The sequence below is a fragment of the Lygodium microphyllum genome, chromosome 28 (assembly GCF_053477565.2).
Source record: "Lygodium microphyllum isolate KBCC chromosome 28, Lygodium_microphyllum_v1.1.10, whole genome shotgun sequence".
Taxonomy (NCBI): domain Eukaryota; kingdom Viridiplantae; phylum Streptophyta; class Polypodiopsida; order Schizaeales; family Lygodiaceae; genus Lygodium; species Lygodium microphyllum.
The window spans coordinates 24,490,378-24,512,645 of record NC_141162.1 but is presented as its reverse complement, the minus strand read 5'-3'; the positions used below and the strand labels follow the sequence as shown (position 1 = coordinate 24,512,645).

At 43.6% G+C, this 22,268-nt stretch overlaps 1 pseudogene; it reads right to left on the bottom strand.

The window, feature by feature from the left end:
- Positions 1 to 2,903: 2,903 nt before the first annotated feature.
- LOC148011257 (L-gulonolactone oxidase 3-like) lies at positions 2,904 to 5,592 on the bottom strand (annotated as a pseudogene).
- Positions 5,593 to 22,268: the final 16,676 nt, after the last annotated feature.

Sequence of the window (22,268 nt, the reverse complement as noted above, 5' to 3'; positions counted from 1 at the left end):
TCATGGCATAACCCATAGCATACATCCGGTATCGATAGAGAAGCAATAGATGTGACAAATGAGCTTCAACCCACTCATGTACAGTAGCTCTAAACAGTCCAAAACTGTCAGTTTCTAGCCCAACAACAATGCCAAATCATGGGCAAAATGAATGCATACATTCCCAAGACATTCGGGCATCAAGTAGGCCGCATACGGGCATCAAATAGCACAACCGAAATGGAGTGTAAGCAACAAATGCTAATGCCAATGTTGCTGCCCTATTTTCAGCCTGTTATGATAGTTTATGATAGTCCCAAAACTGAAGAAATCAGCCCCGAATGATCAAGACCAATGCCCAAAGCTTGAATGACATCAAACATGAAGTCTAATAGCCCTCTTGATCAAGATAGAGAGCAAGAAGCAATGGCCAAGTGTGGAGCTGAAGTAGACGAGTGCTAACAGCCTGTAAAAATGGTGCAATCCGCCTTGTTGGTGCTGAACTTGCTGTTGCTCCATGTGGGCTGAAAGGGGGTAATGGGGGGCTCAAGAAGGGCCTATCAAAGGCCTATGACAACTCTTTGAGCCTTGATAGGTGTAAGGCACAATATGAGGGGAATAAACTTCAAGGGTTTGAAGCCATGGTTGCCCTTGTTGTTTGCAACCTGTAGATTGAAATAAAACCCTGAAAGAATGATCAAATACCTCAGTACTAATGCCTTGAAGGTGCCTCAATAGGCCGGGAAGGTGTTCGGGAAGCCGAGGAGTGACGGGAGCTTGGGGAGATCGGATATGGTTGCCGGCGGGATGGAGATCCAATGCAAGAAGGGAGTCAATGCGAAGCTAAGCAAGCACCGAGAAGAGCTCGAGCAATCGTAAGCCAAGCTCTGATACTAGTTGAAAGGGATGAGAGGATCGAAAGACCATGCACGAGCTATGGCGGAGAGCAAGAGCAAGAAAAGAGAGAGAGAGAGACAAATGGGAACTCCAACAGTCACAATGTGTGACCGGGCCTTCCTTTATTCACTAGTCATTGAAAGAATAAAGAATAAGTGTGATGGTGACGGGAACCCGCCACTTGTAGTGTGCAGTGGCGAGTACTGTCAATGTAGTAATACACATGGTGGCACGGCGGAGGCGCCTTTACCCCAACAATATGTAGCCAAGAGGCAATCAACAAGTAGACAAAAATCATGTGACCAAGACTAAAGCCAATGACCATAATCAATATTTGTATGGACAAGACTAAAGTCAAAGATAAACATTTAAGACCTCAAAAACCAAAAGGCCAATCTCCAAAGATCAACCTTCCCACAAAAAGATCAAGTGGTCAAGGTCAACCTACCAACAACTCAATCAAGTAAAAAAATCTTCATGTGGTAAATGAAAACCAAAAGGCTAACCTCCAAAGTTCAACCTTTTCACCAAAAGATCAAGTGGTCAGGACCAACGCACCAAGAACTCAATCAAGAAAAAGAAAATTGTCATGTGGTAAGGGTAAAGATTTAGGTAAGAATTTTGTGATCTAGGATATTCAAGGTCATAACCCAAGTCTTTAAAATGTGTAAAGATCCATTAGTAATGAACAAAAGACATTTTTTAAATACAAATTGTATGGTAACTCTCCTACCAAGAACTCATTAAAATTGCTACATTCTGTGGGATCCATTTTTAAGTATGTGAGATGGCCATTAGTCATTATAATCCAAAAAAGAAAGAATTCAAGTTCAAATACTCTATCAAAAGAGGAGAACAGTGGAAAGCTTGAAACTATGATAGAACTCAACTCCTAGATAGTAGAGAAAACCTTGGGTATAACAGAAAAATTAGAAAAATATGTTAGAGACAAGGAATTAATACAAACAATATAAGAGCATCGTCGTTAGGAGTGAGGAAGTGTTGTTGGCAAGGTTATAAGAAGAAGAGTTATGGGTCACGGCCTAGGTGATCCACCATCTATTTACCTACAATCGGCCCTCCACAAGTAAGTCTAGAGTATTTAGATGGTTGATGGAATACATCCTAAGTGGAAACTTGGAAAATTAGGGCCTTAATGCTCTATGGCTAGATTGCATCATGGAGTCTGCCACAAAAGCTCACAAGGTGATCTATAGGGAAACAAATACTAAATTGAGCTACATGGAGGCAAAAAACACCATCATTAATTATGGCATAGTGCTCTCCCAAAATTGATAGTTGTCCATATTGGGGTCATCACAAGATCCCATACCACCCACCACACAAAAGAAGAACAAGGAAGAAAAGAGCCTAAAGAGCATCCAAAGCGATGCTGAAGATGGAAATAAGACAGTAGTAATGAAGAATCAAAAGATAGGGGTTTGCTTGACAAAGTCCTTTAGTAGTCCAAGGAGGAATTTGATAGGAGGGAAAATCTCGTGAGAAAAGAATGCGAAGAGTTCCAGGTAGCCATAAGAGTATTTGTTGAGAAGTCAATGCGTAAATAGGTAGGTGAAATTGCGGCAGAGAGAGGTGAAAGTAGGTTCGAAAAAGGTAATTGAAGAAGCCCAATTGGTCGATGTAGTTCAACTTATTAGTCTTCTCAGTTCTGTGCACATGTGTCAATACTCATGAAAATAACTCTAAGAGATTGTGACAGATTTCCAACAACAATGTGCCCCTAATTGCAATGTGGTTTGTCTAGCACCTTGTGCTGGAAATAGTCATAACTCATTCCATGTGCATGAGTGTCACACCCGCACAAAGACCAACTTTTTAAATTCTAGCCTTGGGGATGCTTTGGCAAGTTTGGGATGTCTAGCCAACACGCGAGCTACTTTCCAAAACAATGCATTACATTATCGCAGGATATACAATTAGAGGTTAAAATTTATAGATAAATATATATAATGTATTATTATTATATTTATTTCTGAAAAATATTATGCACAATACAAGTGGATGGATGGAGAATTCGAATGACGGATATTTTTACTGATATTTTTGAAAATAACATGGGCAATAAGATAATATATACTCAGAGAAGACTCGTGAGAGAAGAGAGGGTTGTCATGCGAAGACTCAACATGATATAATGGCGGCAGTGAAGCTGAGAGAGAGAGAGAGAGAGAGAGAGAGGGAGAGAGAGCTAATCCTCAGAGTGGTAAGAGGCTTGGTCTTCATGTCTATAGACCCGAGCTTTGTAGACAAGGCGCGGCCTGCACAATGCTCTCTCACGATCCGAGGAGAAGAAGAAGAATATGGTGACGATGAGATGCCCAAGATGGCGTCCGACCACTCACTCGAGAACAGAGGCAATGGATCCAGCCTCTCCCGAGCTTCCTAGAACTTGTCCATGGCCTGTGTGCGGCCTGCCATGCCCTCGAATGCCAGGTTCCTGTTCTTGCCCCAATGCGGCTTGCCCCAAACTTGTTCAGCAGCATCTGTTCAATCTCCTCTGTAATGTTCTTGTTGAGCCTGGGCTTGTGGGTCTCCCTGGACCTGTAAAATGTCATCTCGAAGAGGACGGCGTCTTCGCGCTCTCCTAAGTACGCCTTCGACGCTGTCACTAATCGGATGATGACACCAACCTGCACAAACCCGCACATCGCTTGTGGCCTTGCCCCCCTGAGCTTCTTGATCTCCCTGATAACCTTCCCTATCCGGGATGCTGGGACTGATATGGCAACGTCAAAGAAGAAAAGGCCCCTCATGAGAGGGTTCCAGCTGCAGGTTAACAAATGCATGTCATCTGTTATGACTCCAATTTTGCATATGTCAAAGGATGCATCATCATCATCATTATCTACCCTTATGCCTGTTGCTGTGACTGTTGCCATGGATGGCCTGTCAAAGCCACCGGTGATCTGCATATTGTGGTTGTAACCGATAACAGGGTAACCTGTGAAGGTCTTGCCTGTGTTGACTAAACCAACCCCTGAACTGTGGCGGTAGTTCGACATGAAGTCAGCCCCGGCACAGAGTTCATCATTGGCCAGGGGTGAGGGCAACCTAGCTGGGTATGGGGTGCCTCCCTCGCATAGCCTCATGATTTTATCGTAATTCACAATGTGGCTCTGTTCCCTCGATTTTCTCTAGAGTGTTCAACATCATGAGCTTTTTGCTCAGGAGGCACCGAGCACACCTAGCCAGGTGCAGTTGGGGGCAGGAGGACTGTCAGTCCCCCACCCTGGCCGGCAGCCCCCTGGCCTCTGAACAAGCTAGCTAGGTATGGGATCCCTCCCCCACACAAGCTCATGATGTTATCATAATTCACAATATGGGAATTATCATTGGAATTTGTCTAAAATTTCTTGTGAATGTTCTCCATTCACCTGCCAGCCTTGTAATAATTGTCAAGAATGTGCAATATACTTTCATGGTTAACAAATCAAAACTTCTAATCACTCAAACTTGAGTCTGCAAAAGATTTTGGGCAATGGTTTTTCCTTGCTTGCTTCTGCCAAGGTACCTGCCTAATAATTGTCAAGCCAAGCATAATATACCTTTAATGTGCAAGAAACCATAATTTCTAATTGCACAACTGCGCTCAAAGAGATTTTGGCTATGGTCTTGCTTACTTGCTTCTGCCAAGGCGCGCACAGCTTCAACCTCCATCTTGTCCAGTATTGCTGCTCTATAGGCTCCATCACTCTATGCCTCCACACTTACCCTGTGATCTAACTTGAACAGAGACTACCCTGAGGAAGGGTACCAGGTGAAAGCTCCAAACTCATGCTTCTTAGCTAAGTCCAAAGTCTCCTCCTCCAAGTGCTTGTCCCCGCAAATCTCCTGTGTCACTGATCTTTTAAACATGGGCTCCACCTGAAATGTCACCTTGGAGATGGCACCCAACACCACAAGGGAGAGCCTGGCTGCATTCAAATCTTCATCTCTGCTTGTCAAATCTATGACTTTGACATAGCCATCTTCCTCCCTGGCAGCTGTGATGAGCCTGATCCCAACCACATAGTCATGAGGGCTACTTCCCTTCCCCCACATCTCACTTCCGTGTGCTCCTGTGCTGATCATTACAGCCACAGAGACCCCTTCCCAATTGGTGTGTGTGGGAGTGCTAGCCCATGTTCTGCAATTTTGTCTAGTAGATCCCTGAGCATGACCCCTGCATCCGTGGTGACGGTCGTCTTGGTGGTGTTAACGAGTATCTGAGAGTTGTAGTCCCTTGTGCTAATCACCAAGCCATCCGTACCCCCCGGGCAGACCAGCTTGGGAATGCTATGAGAGCCCTTGCTCACTACTTTGACCTTGGTTTTGGTCTGAGCTGCATAAGCAACTGCCTGGATGAGGTCCTCTTCTGAGGTGGGATAGAGAGCCTTGGAAACCTTACAGGGAGTCCTGTCCAACCAGATGTGTTGGTATATGAGATACTGCACTCACTAGCATCACATTGGATAGGAGGGACAGGGAGATCTGTTGATGAGGCAACAACAACGAGGCTGGTTAGGGAGGCTAGAAGCAATAAGTGATCCATATGGTATGCTGCTCGGCTACATGTAACAGAATACACAGAAGATAAAAAGTTGCAGCCTCTTGTTATGAACAAGGCAATGGAGGAGCTTCTATATGAAGGTCAGGGACAGAACATCCCATGCCCAATTTCACATTAGTTCAGATTGAGTATTGAACTTTGAATAGTGTCACATTATTGAGCATTGACCTTGGAACTACACCGGTTGCTGTAGATTTGGACTGTTGCTTATTGAGTGAAACAACTAATTATGATTCTCCTTAAATTCTGTAAATGACAGAAACCTTAGAAGAGTTTAATAATGAAAACCGTGCACAAATGGATTTGAGCATTGGACCTTTGGAAGCCTTTTTCTTTTGTCAAGATGTTTTGTATTCTAAAGCCACCGCCCTGAGTTCATGCCACAAGCTCCCTAACTATCTTGGTGTGGAAACCTTTGAGAGAAGGATAACATATGTAAAAGTCTATTTGCATGTTATGAAAAGGCATTTATAAAGTCCACCAGGCACTTCACACCTAGCCACGACCGGTGCTTCACACCGGTTTTATTGACAATAAGACATGCTTCATCCGACAAGAGGTTTCACACATAAGCTCATAGACGAAGATTGTACATCTAAAGTTTGTATAACGCTAAATGAATATTTCACCTTTTTTCCTCTAACTCACAAAGATACAAATGAGAAATGCTTCGGTCAAACTAACTATTGATGATTGATGATTGTAGGGGTGGCTTCATATCCCTTTTCTTAATCCTTTTTGTCTTCCCTTCTCTACTTTGTCTTTGTCTTCTACTTCTATCGCTATGTCTTTGATTCAATGTGTGCATCTCATTAGCAACAATATCGCCATCATCAACCATGATGAAGTGGTGAACTTAAATCATATGTAGGATGGGTATCACGATAAGGGTCTCCTTAGGATATGCAAGTATCATCTATTCTACAGTCCCTCCTTGCTTACTATACAGGTCCTTAGAATCATCCAAGTCCAATTCAACATATGTGCTTTTTAGATAGGTTGTTGCCTTGCTCCATATGATTGATGCCATATCTAGAAATACATTTTATAAATCCACATGCATGGAAAGAACTTGCATTGCGTTACCCACCCCACCTCTGCCCACCCTAGTTGCCCTAGTTTCCCACTCTCACCTACCCCCATTCGTTGCCACTTGCTTTAGGCCACTGGATGCCCTGCCTACCCAATCATACTTGCTCCTCGGTATCCTCGCTTGCTCTTGGCCACACACACACACACACACACACACACACACACACACACACACACACAAGATTTTCTTAATCAAACACGTGTATTTGTAAAAGTGGAAGATTCACAATAGCATTCTGATTGGAACTATGATTGGCCCATTTGTGAATGTAGTCTACCCATTGGCAAGAATGTAGAGAGAGAGAGAGAGAGAGAGAGAAGATTTTCTTAATCAAACACGTGTATTTGTAAAAGTGGAAGATTCACAATAGCATTTTGATTGGAACTATGATTGGCCCATTTGTGAATGTAGTCTACCCATTGGCAAGAATGTCCACAGAGAGAGAGAGAGAGAGAGAGAGAGAGAGAGAGAGAGAGAGAGAGAGAGAGAGGAAATTGCAATTCAATTGGTCAAGTTGAATGTGTTGTGATGAGAAGTTCTTAGGTTCAACTCCTACATTCTACACAATCATTTAATATAGGTATAGAGAAAGGGAAATATGAACCTGGGTTAATAGGTTAAAAAAGTAAATGGGTAGCCACTTGATTTTTTTAAAAAAAGAGTGGAATTAAACCACCTCTAACACTCTTTCAAGAAAGACCTCTCCTGTTTTGTTGGATATCAAACCACTCCTCGTTGTGCCACATAGGCTTGGGAGCCGTTTGGTTGGTTTGGGAGTCCTTGGGCCAAAGCTATAAATAGTATATAAAATACAAGTTTTTCATGGTAGAAAAATGCATGTATAAAGTCCCTTATATAAGTAATAACACATTCTTCTCGAGTTAATACTCTTTTGTTGCTATACATTATATTTTCATGGTAGAAAATTGCATGTATAAGTCCCTTATATAAGTAATAACACATTTTCCTCAAGTTAATACTCTTTTGTTGCTATATTTATATTTTCTCTTCTGAAATCCTTATTCAATAACCATTTGGATCGAGAAGTTTGTTATATAGAGAGAACCATAGAGCTTTGGTAAGGTAAGGGGATTGCACCCACTAGTCTATGTCAAAGTACCCTCTTTTTAAGAGATGTAGGGGACAGGTAAGTTAGTAACTAGATAGGAACATTACAACGTCATTGGAGGAGAAATAATGGTATTTGGCCACATGGATTGTTCTTTTATAGGGGAATTGTTGACCCAGTCTATGAAGGTGCAACCAAGGAATGTGCAAAAGGAGGCAGAAAAAAAATTACATGGGCACAAAAAAACTAAAATAGTAAAACAGATTACAATTTTTAAGATTAGAAAAGTACTTGGAATTATTTTTGTACAAGAGTGCGAGGGTCACTCTTGTGCAAATTGTAACAATTCATTTTGGTAAAGCTAGTTGGTAAACAAGTAAACTAATGTAAATGGTGTATGCTAGTGAGAGAAGGCCAATTTAGGCAAATGCAAAAGGAGGGCACCCAAAAATTGAGGCCATGTATAAAAACTTGAAAATGAATGGATAAGCTCATTCTTATGGTGTGCAATCTTGTGAGCTCTATTCTTGCCTCTTACTTGCTTCTTGCTTGAGAGAGAGAGAGAGAGAGAGAGAGAGAGAGAGAGTGTGTGTGTGTGTGTGTGTGTGTTTGAGGTAGAGTGAGGTTATACTTGTTTCAAATGCTCAAAGGTAGGTCACTTTATTAGGGATTGCCTAGACCTCAAAGCTAAAGAAGAAATAGAAACCAAGGAAGAAAAGAAAAGTTTAGAATGAGAGTTCTCAAATAGTTAATAAGAAAGGGGGGGGGGGGTAGATACATAATCATAACTCTAGCAAAAGAAAACCTAATCCTAATAGATACACCCCCTCCTGATGGAGGTTCTGGATGTTTCAGTAGAACCTAGTTCTATTGATGAAGTTTCGATTGAGAATACTCAAAAAAATGAAATTAACCCGAATGAAAAGAGTGACGATGTTATTATTGAGGATATAGATGAGAATAAGGAGGATCTTGATAAACTCCAATTTCTAGAGTTCTCAACAAGTCCTTAGAAGAACGCACCTGTGACAAATTAGAACATGAAGAGAAGACACTCCAGGGTTGGAGATAGCACTAGTAATTCCTTCAACCACAACAAAGAGGGGGGTAGAAAGGGAAAAAATAAAAAATAGTAACTTTTAATGATTAGTTCTTTAAAATTTATAACATTTAATTGCAAAGGGCTAATTGACCCTTCAAGGGCCAAGATTATCAAGAATTGGCTTAAAGATAAGTACTCTACAACTCATATCATCTTTCTGCAAGAAGTGAAGTTAGCAAATGAATGTTTTGAGAAGAAACCTCAACCTTCTCTCGGAGAAGTTTACTGTTGGGAGTAAAGGCGCCTCCGCCTAGCCACCCGTGTATTACTACACTGACAATACCCGTCACTGCATACTGTAGGTAGCGGGCGCCCGTGACAATCACTTATTCTTTATTCTTTTAGTGACAGATTGAATAAAGGAAGGCCCAGCCACACATTGTGGTTGTTGGAGTTTTCACTTTTGAGTCTCTCTCTCTCTCTCTCTCTCTCTCTCTCTCTCTCTCTCTCTCTCTCTCTCTCTCTCTCTCTCTCGACTCTTGCTCTCCATCCGCCATAGCTCTCACCGCCAAGCTTCTTCCTCTTGGGTTCCACTTACCTTTCAACTGGTATCAGAGCAAAGGCATTGGAGCTTGCCCGGCATTCTCTTCAGCCCGGATTTGAAGAGCTTCAACTCAAGCTTCAATGGTAGCCATGGCACCTTCATTTGCAGGTATGTTTTGATCTCCCACCTCCTCCCTAAGCTTCTGGATCTTCAACGGTTTCTTCCTAGGCTGCGTCGGAGCCCCCTCGACATTGCCAAGTTTCCCCGAGGGCTATAGAAGATCCCCCAGCCCCCAGGAGTAGCCAGCGCAAAATGCAGCACATTTTTAGGGGGCTGGGCTGATCCCCTCCTGACATTTCCATCTCTTTCCCCGGATTCCCGCCATTGTTTGCAACCTTCCCGACTCCTCGGCATTGGATCTTGGCTCCCGGTGCCTGATTTGAATGCTTCCCCTTTAGCCCTTTGCTGTATACACAATCCCAGGATTTTCAAAACAGGGCAGCACTTGACATTTACTATTTGATGCTACTTGGCATTGCCCGTTTGATGCCTATTGATGCCAGGTGATGCCCGAATGTTATGGGATGCTATGTCTATGCTTTGGGATTGATTTGGAGAAAATTTGAGCACCGTTTGAGCTTCATATAAAAGTAAATTGCTTGATGTAATACAGTGGGCTGAAGCTCATTTACATGGTGTATGCATTGGTTCATGTATACGGGGTGCTCATTGGCGGTTTGAATGATCATACAGATGCATTTCGAGGTTGTCAAATGCTTCTTCTTGGTTCCAGAATGCTTTTGAGCTTGTATTAAGCTCCAACTTGGTTGTTCTTCACTGGCATTTGGCTTCATTTGGCATGCTTTGGACCGGACTATACCTATTGTCACTGCTTGACATTTAAGCCTCTTGCATTTATGCTTTGGTCAGATATGGATGCCACTTGGTTTGCCTATGCTTGACAGTTACTTGGAGCTTCATCTTCAGATGTATTTGAGCATTTTGGATCTACTGGACATTACATTTGGTTGTCAGTTACATGCTCTTTGAATGCTTTCAGGCTTATGCTTTATGGATCTGAGATAGCTTGGGATTTATGCTCTGGATGTACCCTACTGGGATTTGGCATGTCTGATGCTATGTATTTGTATTAGAGCGTTTCTTGCTCTCTTTGCATCTGAATTCACTTCCAGTGGGAGCCCTCTTGGTATATTCAGATGTACACAGAGTCTTATTTACAGATGAGCTTTAGCTTGTGGGACAGTTACATGCATTTACTCTCTTGAGAGCTTTATGCTTGCATTTTGTTTGTAGTGGGTTGATTTGATACAGCTATTGAGGCAGACACCTATCTCTGTCACAGGTGTCAAGATTGTGGGAGAGAAGGAAGGAGTCTCACTTGTAGCTTTCTTGCTTGCACAATGGGGGAATACACACAAAGGTGGAGGCTGAAAAAAGTTTTCCTCTTCTTAGTTGTGTAAGCCAAAAGAACTCTAATACAAAGAAATAGAAGAACCCTATATATGGGTCTCAAACCAAAGACAACTAACTAAGATGGCATACTAACTGAGCCACGAACTAGAGTAGATAAGGATAGCTGTCATCTAGCTATTATTCATGGGCGGTGTACCAACCGTATCTGCAACTGACAAGTCGGTGACATAAATGCACAACGGTCAACTTGGCATATCACGAGTGGAGCTCGATATCTCAACACTCCCCCTCGAGCTCAATCCCAATTCTTGCACACCAAGCAGATCTCTGAACTTGCGCAGCTTCTCTGCGCCCAATACCTTCGTGAATATGTCAGCTACTTGATCCTCTGTGCTGACATAAACTAGATCAATAAGACCTAGTAAAACCCTCTCCCGCACATAGTGATAATGCACCTCAATGTGCTTTGTTCTAGCATGATAGATTGGGTTATTTGCCAAGTGTATACTACTCATGTTGTCACAATAAATGACAACTGGCCCATCTGTAGGCTGATGCATATCATAAAGTAGCTTATGCAACCACGCTACCTCACATGCAGCCATTGCTGCACCCCTGTACTCAGCCTCTGTGCTCGACAAGGCAACTGTAGGCTGTTTCTTGCTGCTCCAAGTGACTGCAGCACTCCCAAAAGAGAACACATATCCACTGGTAGATCGTTTATCAGAAATACTACTAGCCCAATCAGCATCAGTGTATCCATGTAACTGTATCTGAACCCCAGTCTCATAAAATAGTCCATACTGCAATGTGGACTTCACATATCTGAGTATGCGTCTAGCCGCATCCAAATGTGGTTTCCTTGGAGCCTGCATAAACTGACTTACCAATCCAACAACATAGCTCGAGTCTGGCCTGGTAATAGTCATATAAATCAAACTTCCTACTATGCGTCTGTACATAGTAGGGTCTTCGAGAAGCTCATCTGCATCTGCGCTCAACTTCACATTCTGCTCCAAAGGAACTAAAATAGGCTTACAACTTGTCATCCCATATTTGGACAGCATGTCCAATCCATACTGCCTCTGCAAGAGCTGTATCCCACTTGGTGATCTAATCACCTCAATGCCCAAGAAATAACACAGCTCTCCCAAATCCTTCATCTCAAACTTCTGCTTCAATAGCATTTTCACATGAAGGATATCTTCATCACTGTCACCTGTCATAATCAAATCATCAACATAAATGACAAGTAGCATAATACCTTTCTCTGTTTTTCTCACATAAAGTGAGAAATCTGCCTTGGAAATCTGAAAGGCAATAGTGACAAGATACTGTCCTATCTTGTCAAACCATGCTCTAGGTGCTTGCTTCAAGCCATACAAGGCTTTCTTCAACCTGCAAACAAACTCAGGATGAACAGTATGCACATAACCTGGTGGCTGCTCCATATATATCTCTTCTTGCAAATCACCATGCAAGAAGGCATTCTTTACATCCATCTGATGTAAAGACCATTCCTTTGATGCAGCCATAGCAATGACTGCTCTTACGGTTGCCATCCTTGCAACCGGAATGAATGTTTCTTCATAATCAATGCCATATGTTTGTGCATACCCCTTGACTACTAATCTTGCCTTGTATCTGTTCACAGAACCATCTGCATTGTGCTTCACCTTATAAACCCACTTACAGCCAATTGCATTCTTACCTTTAGGCAAAGATACCAATTCCCATGTAGCATTTGCTTCTAAGGCATCCATTTCTTCATCCATGGCTTTCTCCCATTTTTCTTTTCCCATGGCTTGCTCAAAAGATGTGGGTTCTGGTTCCTGTATCACTTTGACCATATATCCATAGTGAATGGCTATAAATCCATCATATTTCAGCCTATCCACAAGATACCTAACTCTGGTAGACCTACGCAAAGTAGGCTCACTTCCAGGTGCTCTCAAAACATCCCTGGTCTTCCTTACTCCAGGTGTAACAATAGAAGGAATACCCAACTCATCATCAATGCTCTGTTCTGAGCCACTGGATTCACCATCCACATAAGAGTGACCTGCGTTCACATCAAACATGGGCTGATCTACCTTCTCTTTTCCTTTTCGTGATACCTGCATACCACTATCTGCATTGCTTTGAGAAGATTCTCCTGATCTCAATCTGCCTGTCCATGGCAAAAATGTAAACCACTGCTAGAGGATGCTCCACGTCCACTAATATCTTGTGACTGCTGCTGTGAATTCTATGCAGCATTACCATTTTGTGCATCTACATTATCAATCACATTTATTGGTTTATACCAGCTACTCATCTCATCAAAAACAACATCTCTGCTCACTGTAAACTTACGCGTAGAAGGGTTATAGCATCTATATCCTTTTTGCTACAAAGAGTAACCAATAAAGATGCACTTCTCAGCTTTTGGATCCAACTTGGATCTCAACTCATCTGGCACATGAACATAGGCAATGCAACAAAAAATTTTCAGATGAGAAATATTTGGTTTCCTACCAGTATACCTCTCCTCTAGAGTCATCCCATGTATTGTTGCAGTGGGAGTCCTATTCATTATGTAGACTGCTGTAGCAACTACTTCAGCCCAGTAAAAATCTGGCAAGTCTTTTTCATTGAGCATGGCACGAGATACCTCTCCAATATGCCTGTTTTTCCTTTCTGCAATTCCATTTTGTTGTGGGGTATGACTACATGAATATCGCTGCTTTATGCCATGCTCCTATAGGAACCTTGCAAACTCATTTGAGAGGTACTCTCCCCCTCCATCTGACCTTAGGCATTTTATTTGTAGGCCTGTTTCTTTTTCAACCATAGTTTTAAGAGTTTTGAAATGCCCAAAAACTTCACTTTTCTTTTTCATAAAATACACCCAAACTTTTCTGCTATAGTCATCAATAAAGGTGACAAAATAATGACAGCCTCCAAGAGATGCAGCTTTAGTAGTCCACACATCAGAGTGGATTAATTCCAATGGCTTCTTACTCTCTTGAACATGTCTAGGAAATGGTTTCCTTGCCTGTTTTCCAAATTGACAGGCTTCACATACCTTATGTATTTTTGCAACCTTGAATTTAGGCAATCCTGCAACAATATTTTGGGCCTGCATTGATTTAAGTCGCTCTACATTAATATGACCAATGCGTTCATGCCAGATATCAATATTTGCAACTACACCGGTCCCATGTGCAAACATTGCTGCACTCAATTCAGACATGTCTGCATCCAACATAAACATTCTGCCCTTCTTCTTTCCTTTTGCTATCAAGCGACCTTTATTTTTCATATCCTCAACAAAGCATCCATAAGGATTAAATCTGACCTGCAAGCCCTGCTCAACCATTTGACCAACAAAAACCAGATTCTTGGTGATATTCGGGACATGAAATACATCGGACATGTATTTCTTTTTCACATCCTGCATAGACAAAGTAATTTTTTCAATCTGCACAATACGATGTGCAATATCATCACTTGTCTCAACAAATCCTGGTTTTTCCATTTTCCTTGCATCCTCTATCCATTCTGCATGACCTGTCATGTGGTTTGATGCACCTGAGTCAACATACCATACATCGTTGCTTTCTTCTGCACTTGTCACAGAATTGTTCATGTGCTGCACCATAAACAAATGCTCATTTCTGTCATCACCCTGTCTACTAGAAGATGCATAATTCCCTTGTTGCAAATTTCCATTCATGATGTCATTCTACTTTTTATAGCAGTCTTTAGCCATATGACCCATGTTACCACAGTAGTAGCATTCAACATTGCTGTTTGCATTTTGGCCTCTTTGCCATCCACCACGACCTCTTTGGCTCCCCCTGCCTCTAGAGTTACCACGTCCTCCTCCATAGGACTGGTTTTCTTGAGTCTGCTGCATATTCTAATTTCTACCACGGCCTCCAGATCGGCCTCCTCTACCTCTGCCTCTACCTCTTCCAGCATTTGAGTAGAAGACAATTTCTTTTGAAGTTCCTCCTGAAGAAGATGCACCACCATTTCTCAGCTCCTCAGAAATTAGAAGAGCAATCAACTCCTTAAAATCAGGAAATCTTTCACGTACGGAAATGGATGTTTGAAACTGTGCATAATCCTTTCCTAGACCATTCAAGGTCACAGAAACTAAATCATCATCTTCCACTGGCGACCCAATGGAAGCAAGTGCATCTGCAATCTTCTTCACCTTCATGTGGTAGTCATTGATGCTCATACTTTCTCTTTGCACATTATGCAACTCTTGCTTGAGCTGCATTTTCTTGGCTTGCGTATTTGTGCTATACATTTTTGACAAAGTATCCCATGCCTCCTTTGGCGTACTTGCATCCTGAATATGCACAATCATAGAGTCTGAAATACTGATAGACAGCTAGTACATAACTTTCCTGGCTCTCTCATGCCATACTTTGAATGCGTCCTTTTGCTGTTGATTGGGAACATCAGGAAGAATTGGTTCTTCTTCATTTCCTGCAACAAATTCCCAATATCCTTTTCCCATAAGGAAATTCGTCATTCTAAACTTCCATGCTTGGAAGTTGTTCTTGTCAAGCTTTTCAGTTACAATCTGTGAAAGAGAATCAGACGCCATTACAGAATACTGCAAAAAATTCTGTCACTGCAAAAAACACAGCTTCACCCTCACAAGGGCAAATATGCAAAACTGGTGAAAGTGGTATTTGACCACACAGTCACTTCCTAGTGACGATTTTGCATAAACAGGAAACAAGGATAATTCTGTAACTCCCAATGTCTCTGCACACAAGCATACGATGCAATTTATGCGGTAACTTTTCACCGACCTATAGAACAATGGTCGCACAGCATAAAACAGGGCCTTTTCCTGAGTGCGTGCAAAAAACTTCCGCCTCCAAAACAGGCCCCGAAATGGCCTCAAATCAAAAAACAGGGTCACCATGGGCTAAAGCCCTCTCTCGTAGCATATACTGCCCTGTTGCTTCACCGCGAAGGGCGTCTCAACCTGAGACAATGCACTCTTGCAATTTCCGGTTGTGCTACCTGTAGAGATCTGCTCCCAAAATAGAAAATGAAAGCAACACTGCTCCTCTTACCAGAACACCGCGAACTTGTCTTGCTTTCTTGAGCTCCTTACGACAAACAAGGCTTTGATACCATGCCAAGATTGTGGGAGAGAAGGAAGGAGTCTCACTTGTAGCTTTCTTGCTTGCACAATGGGGGAATACACACAAAGGTGGAGGCTGAAAAAAGTTTTCCTCTTCTTAGTTGTGTAAGCCAAAAGAACTCTAATACAAAGAAATAGAAGAACCCTATATATGGGTCTCAAACCAAAGACAACTAACTAAGGTGGCATACTAAGTGAGCCACGAACTAGAGTAGATAAGGATAGCTATCATCTAGCTATTATTCATGGGCGATGTACCAACCGCATCTGCAACTGACAAGTCGGTGACATAAATGCACAACGGTCACCCTGGCATATCACGAGTGGAGCTCGATATCTCAACAACATGTTTGTCAGTTTTGTATGCATCTTGGATGGTTATATATTGAGCTTCTTGCTCTATCAATTGTGCTTGTGCTTGGTCTCTTCTCTTACCTCGAGACCCATTACATGCATGATTTCTGGACCTATGAGATATCTCTTGCATGATAGGTTATTGGTTTGATAGTTCTTGGTACCTTCTTGCCCCTGAAAACTCACTATTGGATGTATCTTGTTACCTGGCAGTTGCAATGACATATGTATCAGTGATTGCTTCATTTTTGGGATAGTTTTACATATTGCTGTCATTTATTACAAGCTAAAATCCGTAGATTTTGAGTACTTCTATGAGGGTAATGCTTACTATTTGATGTTATCCTGGTCATATTTGGTGGACAGGTGCTTCTCTTGGTGAAATCCACCCTTTCAGCCAGTTTTAGTAGTGGTTTTAGTGCATTTTCTGCTAATTACAACAACCTGCAATTTTACATTTTTGCTTTTATTTGGGATAGTATGGTTGGTCATTTGAAACACACAGCTCTCTTTAACATTGCCAAGTTGGATGGTACCAACTATGGGTATTGGAAGTCCCAAATATGGCAGGTTTTGGTGCAAAAGTTGCAGATTAAATCCTTGCGTTTCAAGGGTGTCAGACTTAAGGATATGGATGATGGTATTTGGATGGAAGTTGATGAGCTATGCAAGTCTACAATGATTTTGTCACTCTTAGAAGATGTCCATCATAATATTGTTGAAGATGAGAATCAGAGTGCGTGGGATTTATGGGAGAAGATTCAGGAGCTCTATGCACAGCAGAGTCTTGCGTCACAGATGTATTGGGGCTGAAGCAGTTAATGGACCTTCACATGAAGGAGGGGACCTCCCTTTCATCTCATTTCAGTTAGTTTCATGCTATCATGAAGAGTCTGTTGTCACAGGGTATTGAGTTCAAAGACAACTAGCACTCGTTGTTTCTTCTTGGCACCTTGCCTAAATCATGGGATGTCTTCCGTACTACCATATGCATGAACAAGCTTGATGGATTGAAAATCAAAGATGTTGAGAGTGCTTTATTGACTGAGAAAGTCAACAGGAGAAACAATGATGCTTCTTGCTCTTCACATGCATTGACCGTTAGAGGTGGCATAAATGGCAGGCATTATAATGATCATAAGGGCAGGGACTCTCAGAAGTCCAGGTCCAAGTCATGTGGTCGCAATAAGTCCCGTGGACCAAAGTTTGATCTTACCTGTCATTATTGTGAGAAAGTAAGATATATTAGGCCGCAGTGCCATAAAATGCGGGATGATAAGCGCAAGGGAAAGGGAAAAGAAAAAGTGCAAGACAAGTCTTTTGAGCACAATATTGTACGTGCAGAGTCCAGTGTGAAGATAGAAGATGTTAATGTCATGCAGGCCACTGATTCAAGAGATGATTACATACTTGCAGCTTGTTCATGCAATGCCTTACAGGCTTTTGAGATACATTCTATGTATGCGCAGTGTTGGATCTTTGTCCTTTCATGTGACACCCTGTCGAGATTAGTTTCATACTTATCGTACCATGTCTGGTTCTGTGTGTCTTGGTGATGACATGTCTCTTGACATTGTGGGCATTGGAGATGTTAGGCTGTAGTTTTCTTCTGGCAGTTCTTTTATATTGCATGATGTACGCCATGTACCTACGTTGACTCGCAACCTTATGTTAAGCGACACCGTTCAAAGACCGTGCGGAGTTTGTCTAGATGTTCAATCCAAGTTGAATGGACACACAGGTCATCAACAAAAACCTCTAACACCTTGCGAAGCATGTCCTTGAATATGGTGCACATAAGGCGTTGAAAGGTGGTGGGGGCATTGGTTAACCCAAAGGGCATGACTACGTACGCAAAGACGCCCCACTCAGTGGCAAAGGCAGTCTTGTGCTTGTCTGAAGGATGCACTTGCACCTGGTTGTACCTCGAGAAGCCATCCAGGAAACTGTAGGCTTCCTTACCTGCCACTCTCTCAAGCATGTGCTCGGTGTATGGAAAGGGGTAGTTGTCTCTCTTTGTAGCAGTGTTCACCTTCTTGTAATTGACGCACACTCAAATCTTGTCATTTTTCTTTATCATAATGACTATGGGTGACACCCAGTCTGTGTGCTCAATTTCGTAAATGAATCTAGCTCTCATCAACTTGTCGATTTCCTCCTTGACAGCATGAGCGTGCTTTGGATTCATGGGGTACGGTCACTACTTGATCAGCATTGCATCCGACGTCATGGGTATGTTGTGAGTCACAACACTCGAATCTACCCCTCATAGCTCATCTAAGGACCAAGCAAATACGTCTATGTATTCCCGCAAAAGAGTGACAAGACTGAACTCTTCTTCAGTAGTCAAGTCCTCGACAATGAACACCGGTCGGGGTACTTTCCCTTCCAAGGCTAGGTTTACCTCCTTGACCTTGGTTGGCCCTTTGATTGGTTCGCTTGTTTGCCCTTGGCGCTTGGCACCTAGTAGAACCACCACCCTATCCCCTTTTTTGAATTTAGTGAAGCGTTTAGGAAGGTCTTGCGGCTTTCTCTGTTCCTCTGATCGTGCATCCTTGGGATGCTTTGCCTCCTCCTGCCGCAATCGTCTGTGCCTCAGGTGGATGAGTAAGTCCCCCTTGGTGCGTCTGGTCATGGGTGGCCTAGGGATTTCTGGGTTGCTCTCAGAAGTAACTTCCAATTCAGAGTCAAATCCTCCATTTTCACTAGAAGAGGTAGTCTCCCCCGGTGGCCGCAGTTCAGATGGCGATTCGATTCTAAGCATTGATGTCATTCCTGGTTGGGCTAGGCCAGCTTGCTCAAGGTCTACGGCTCCTATGCATTCCAACCAAGCACGATCACATTTCATACACATGACTCCTTGGTCCATTCTAAGGGCCTGTTTTTTCTGCGGCTTGGCGTCTGCCCGTATCTGCTCAATTTCTCGTCCTTTAGTGTCGTGCTCTATGGTATCCACTTCACCCTCGCTTTCATCACCGAAGGATTGGCAGTCTTCGTATTCATCATAGGAATCTTTATCGCTCGACTGCTCATCGTCTCCCAAGTCTTGCTCTGCCTCGTCTCGCTGGTCGGGGACCAAGGCCTAGTTATACATGAGGTTTAGCTCGTGCACCCTGGTCCACTTCCACTCGGACTCTTCCAAGAGGTCCTGGAGCGGCTTGAAGTTGGCGGCTGAGTTGCCCGCTAGCCAGTCCGTTAAGTACTCCAATATTCCCTAGAGTTCCCTTTTGTTGGAAGGCACTTGGAAGGTAACAGGCTCAGGCCCTCCATGGAGGCTTGCTGCCATTATGTAGAGTGACGTAGGAAGTGTTCCGTTTGTCCTGGGGACCGTTTTGATGGCTTGCTCGTATGCCTCTTGAATGGCAGGTCAATTGTAGCGAGGACGTGCATCCAATCCCGCTCATCCTCTGGGTATGGGATATACTTGGTCAAGGACTCATAGGGCTGTCTAACCTGAGTGTTCCCTTTGAGCATAGCAGAGATGGCGTCCAGGTCAACCGGTGAGGTCTTCCAAGTGTCCATTTCTATTCGTACGGTGTTAGTTCTATTGCCAAGGAAGATCAAGCCGTTACCCCAATCTTCGATGACTCTAGCATTACACATCCAGGGTCGGCCTAATAGGACATCATAGTCCACTCCCTTCATGACTATAAAGTCAATGGAGAACTGGACTCCCGCGATCTTCACTGGCCAATTTTTCAGGACCCCGAATGGTTTCACTCTCATACCGTTTGCTAGTGTGACGTTAAACCTAGCCGCTTCAACGGGCGGGTTTCCCCAAGTCTGCAGCACTGCGTGGCTAAGCACACTAACCCCACCTCCCGTGTCTACGATTCCCTTCCTTGTTGCATCACCCAGGGCTAGGACCGATAGGACTGCGTGCATCTCAGAGCCTTCCCAAAAGGCGTTGACGTGCAAAGATTTAGGTACAGAGTGCAGCGTGAGGCTGGGCAATTGTGTTTCTGCATCCTCGTCTTGAGGGTCTACCGTGACCTGCTTTTGTGAGCCCTCAACCCACTGCCTAAGGTCTTGCCATAGGGTAGGGTTCTGCCTAAGCAGATCTCCCAAGCCAAATGTCACAGGGGTGGTCACTAGTGTGGTTAGGAGATTGCTAAATACTCGTCCCTCCTTTAACCTAGACTGTCGGGGCCAATGGCCACGGCTGATCTGTGGCTCTGTTGCGTCTAGGCTTGGTCTCAGTAGCACTGCTTGTGGCATAGTAGTCTCGGCTGACTTAGGTTGAGGCAGTGACATTGGCGTGCTTATGCTGGAGAGATCATCAATCTTGTCTTCCGTGATGGGTTCAGCATCTTTGAGGTGCTGTTGAGCCTCCCTCACCCATTCCTTCACCTTTTCTATGGCCTTCAATTGTCGCTTGGGGTGCGAGTATTCCCCTATCTTAGCGCTTCCCTTTTCGGTTGTCTTAGGGGCTGAAGTCTTTGCCTCCGCGTCTGAGACTTTCTTCCCAGTAGTTAAATTCGTAGCACTCTCGGTCTTCAGTGCGACCTTAGCATCCGACCTCTTCTTTTTCTGCCTACGGCTTTTCTTCCCTATTGAGGCTGCGTCCAGGTTGCTAGGTCCTGGCAGAGAGATGACGGCCTGCTTGGTTTGGGCTCGGGTCATAGCTCGTAAGGGAATAGGTGTGGCCTCCCCATCGGGGGTTTTTGACACCAAACAGCCCTAATGGGACGGATAGCAAATTAGATGCGCTAGAGGATGGCTTCCGCTTTGGGCAATCAACGAAAAGATGGGTGATTCCGCACTCTGCGCACCTTTGATCAGCCTTGTCCCTGTTTTGCTGCTCTCTTTCAGGGCAGTGTGATGAGACATGGCCGGGGTGTCTGCAAGTCCAACAAGTGACTGGATCCTGTGGATGCCCTCCTAGGCCTCTACCCCGTCCTCTTCCCAACGCCATCACCGGCAAATGCAACAAAAATCGAAGGCGAAAAATTGGAATAGATTCTCCATTCTTTCCCATCATCAAACAACCAAAATATCCAAAATACTTACTTCTTCCGAAGATTAAAAGCACCCAACTTCCTACCTATCTCAAGCTCTGTTTCAGGGATGAATACCCTACTTCGATGCTCGATGTGAGATGCGCAAGTGCTCAAGCTTGAATCCGTTGGTCCTAGCAATGGAACCAAAATGTGGGAGCTTTCGCTCAACTGCCAAGACCCTCGAACTGCTTATTCTTTCAAGTGTTTCAACCAAGCTCTAATGGCTATCTCTCTCCTAACCGACGCGCCGTCGATCCTATGAGTGTAGTGAGCTTACCTTGATGCTCGATCGAGTACCCTCCTCTCTCTTGCACTCTGGTAGCTCCACAATCCTAGATGCTAGCGCAAGCATCCTCAAGCCTCCTCCATCCTCCATAGCCGCATGCGCAAGAGAAGAGAAGGGAAGAGAAGAGAAGAAGAGGAGAAGAGATGGTGAAGAGCTTCACCCTCACACACACTCACTCCCTCACACTCTCACACTCCTCTCTCAAGAGCACACACAAGCAAGAAGGAGAGAAGAAGAGAAGAAGAGAAGAAGAAGAGGGCTCCTTTTGCCATACACCAAAGAATGAGCTTCTCATTCATTTTTCAACTTTATATACAAAACCCTAAATCCCTTCCAGGCGGTCATCCTCTTTTCCTCTTTTACATGGCCGGCCGTAGCGTAGGCCCTCTTTCCCATTTCCCACCATTCTAATTTGCCCTATTCCCACTAATGCATACACTTTGCACAGGAGCGAGCCTGGCACTCTTTTACACAGATTTGGGGGCACTCCCATATTTTAATGGTGCGCCTTTTCCTCTTTTATTGCCGTGGCCCAACACCAAAGCCTCTTGAGGGTCGTGTCCGAATATTTGAATTTTTCAGGGATTGGTTGCCAGTCAAGGTGCCTTTTTTTCTCTTGTTCCTTTTTTGCTATTTTTCCTTCTTCCCAATTTCCGCTCCTCTGTGCTGCGGTAACGTGGTCGGAAACACGGTAACATATGGGTCCAAGATAATAGTGGTAGATGGGTCTCGGCTACTCTTTGCATTACTCATATCAACCATTGCCTGCCATATAACACGTGGTCTGATAACATTCCCCACAAGTGACCAGGTCCTGTATCATTATCGATAGCAACATCCGA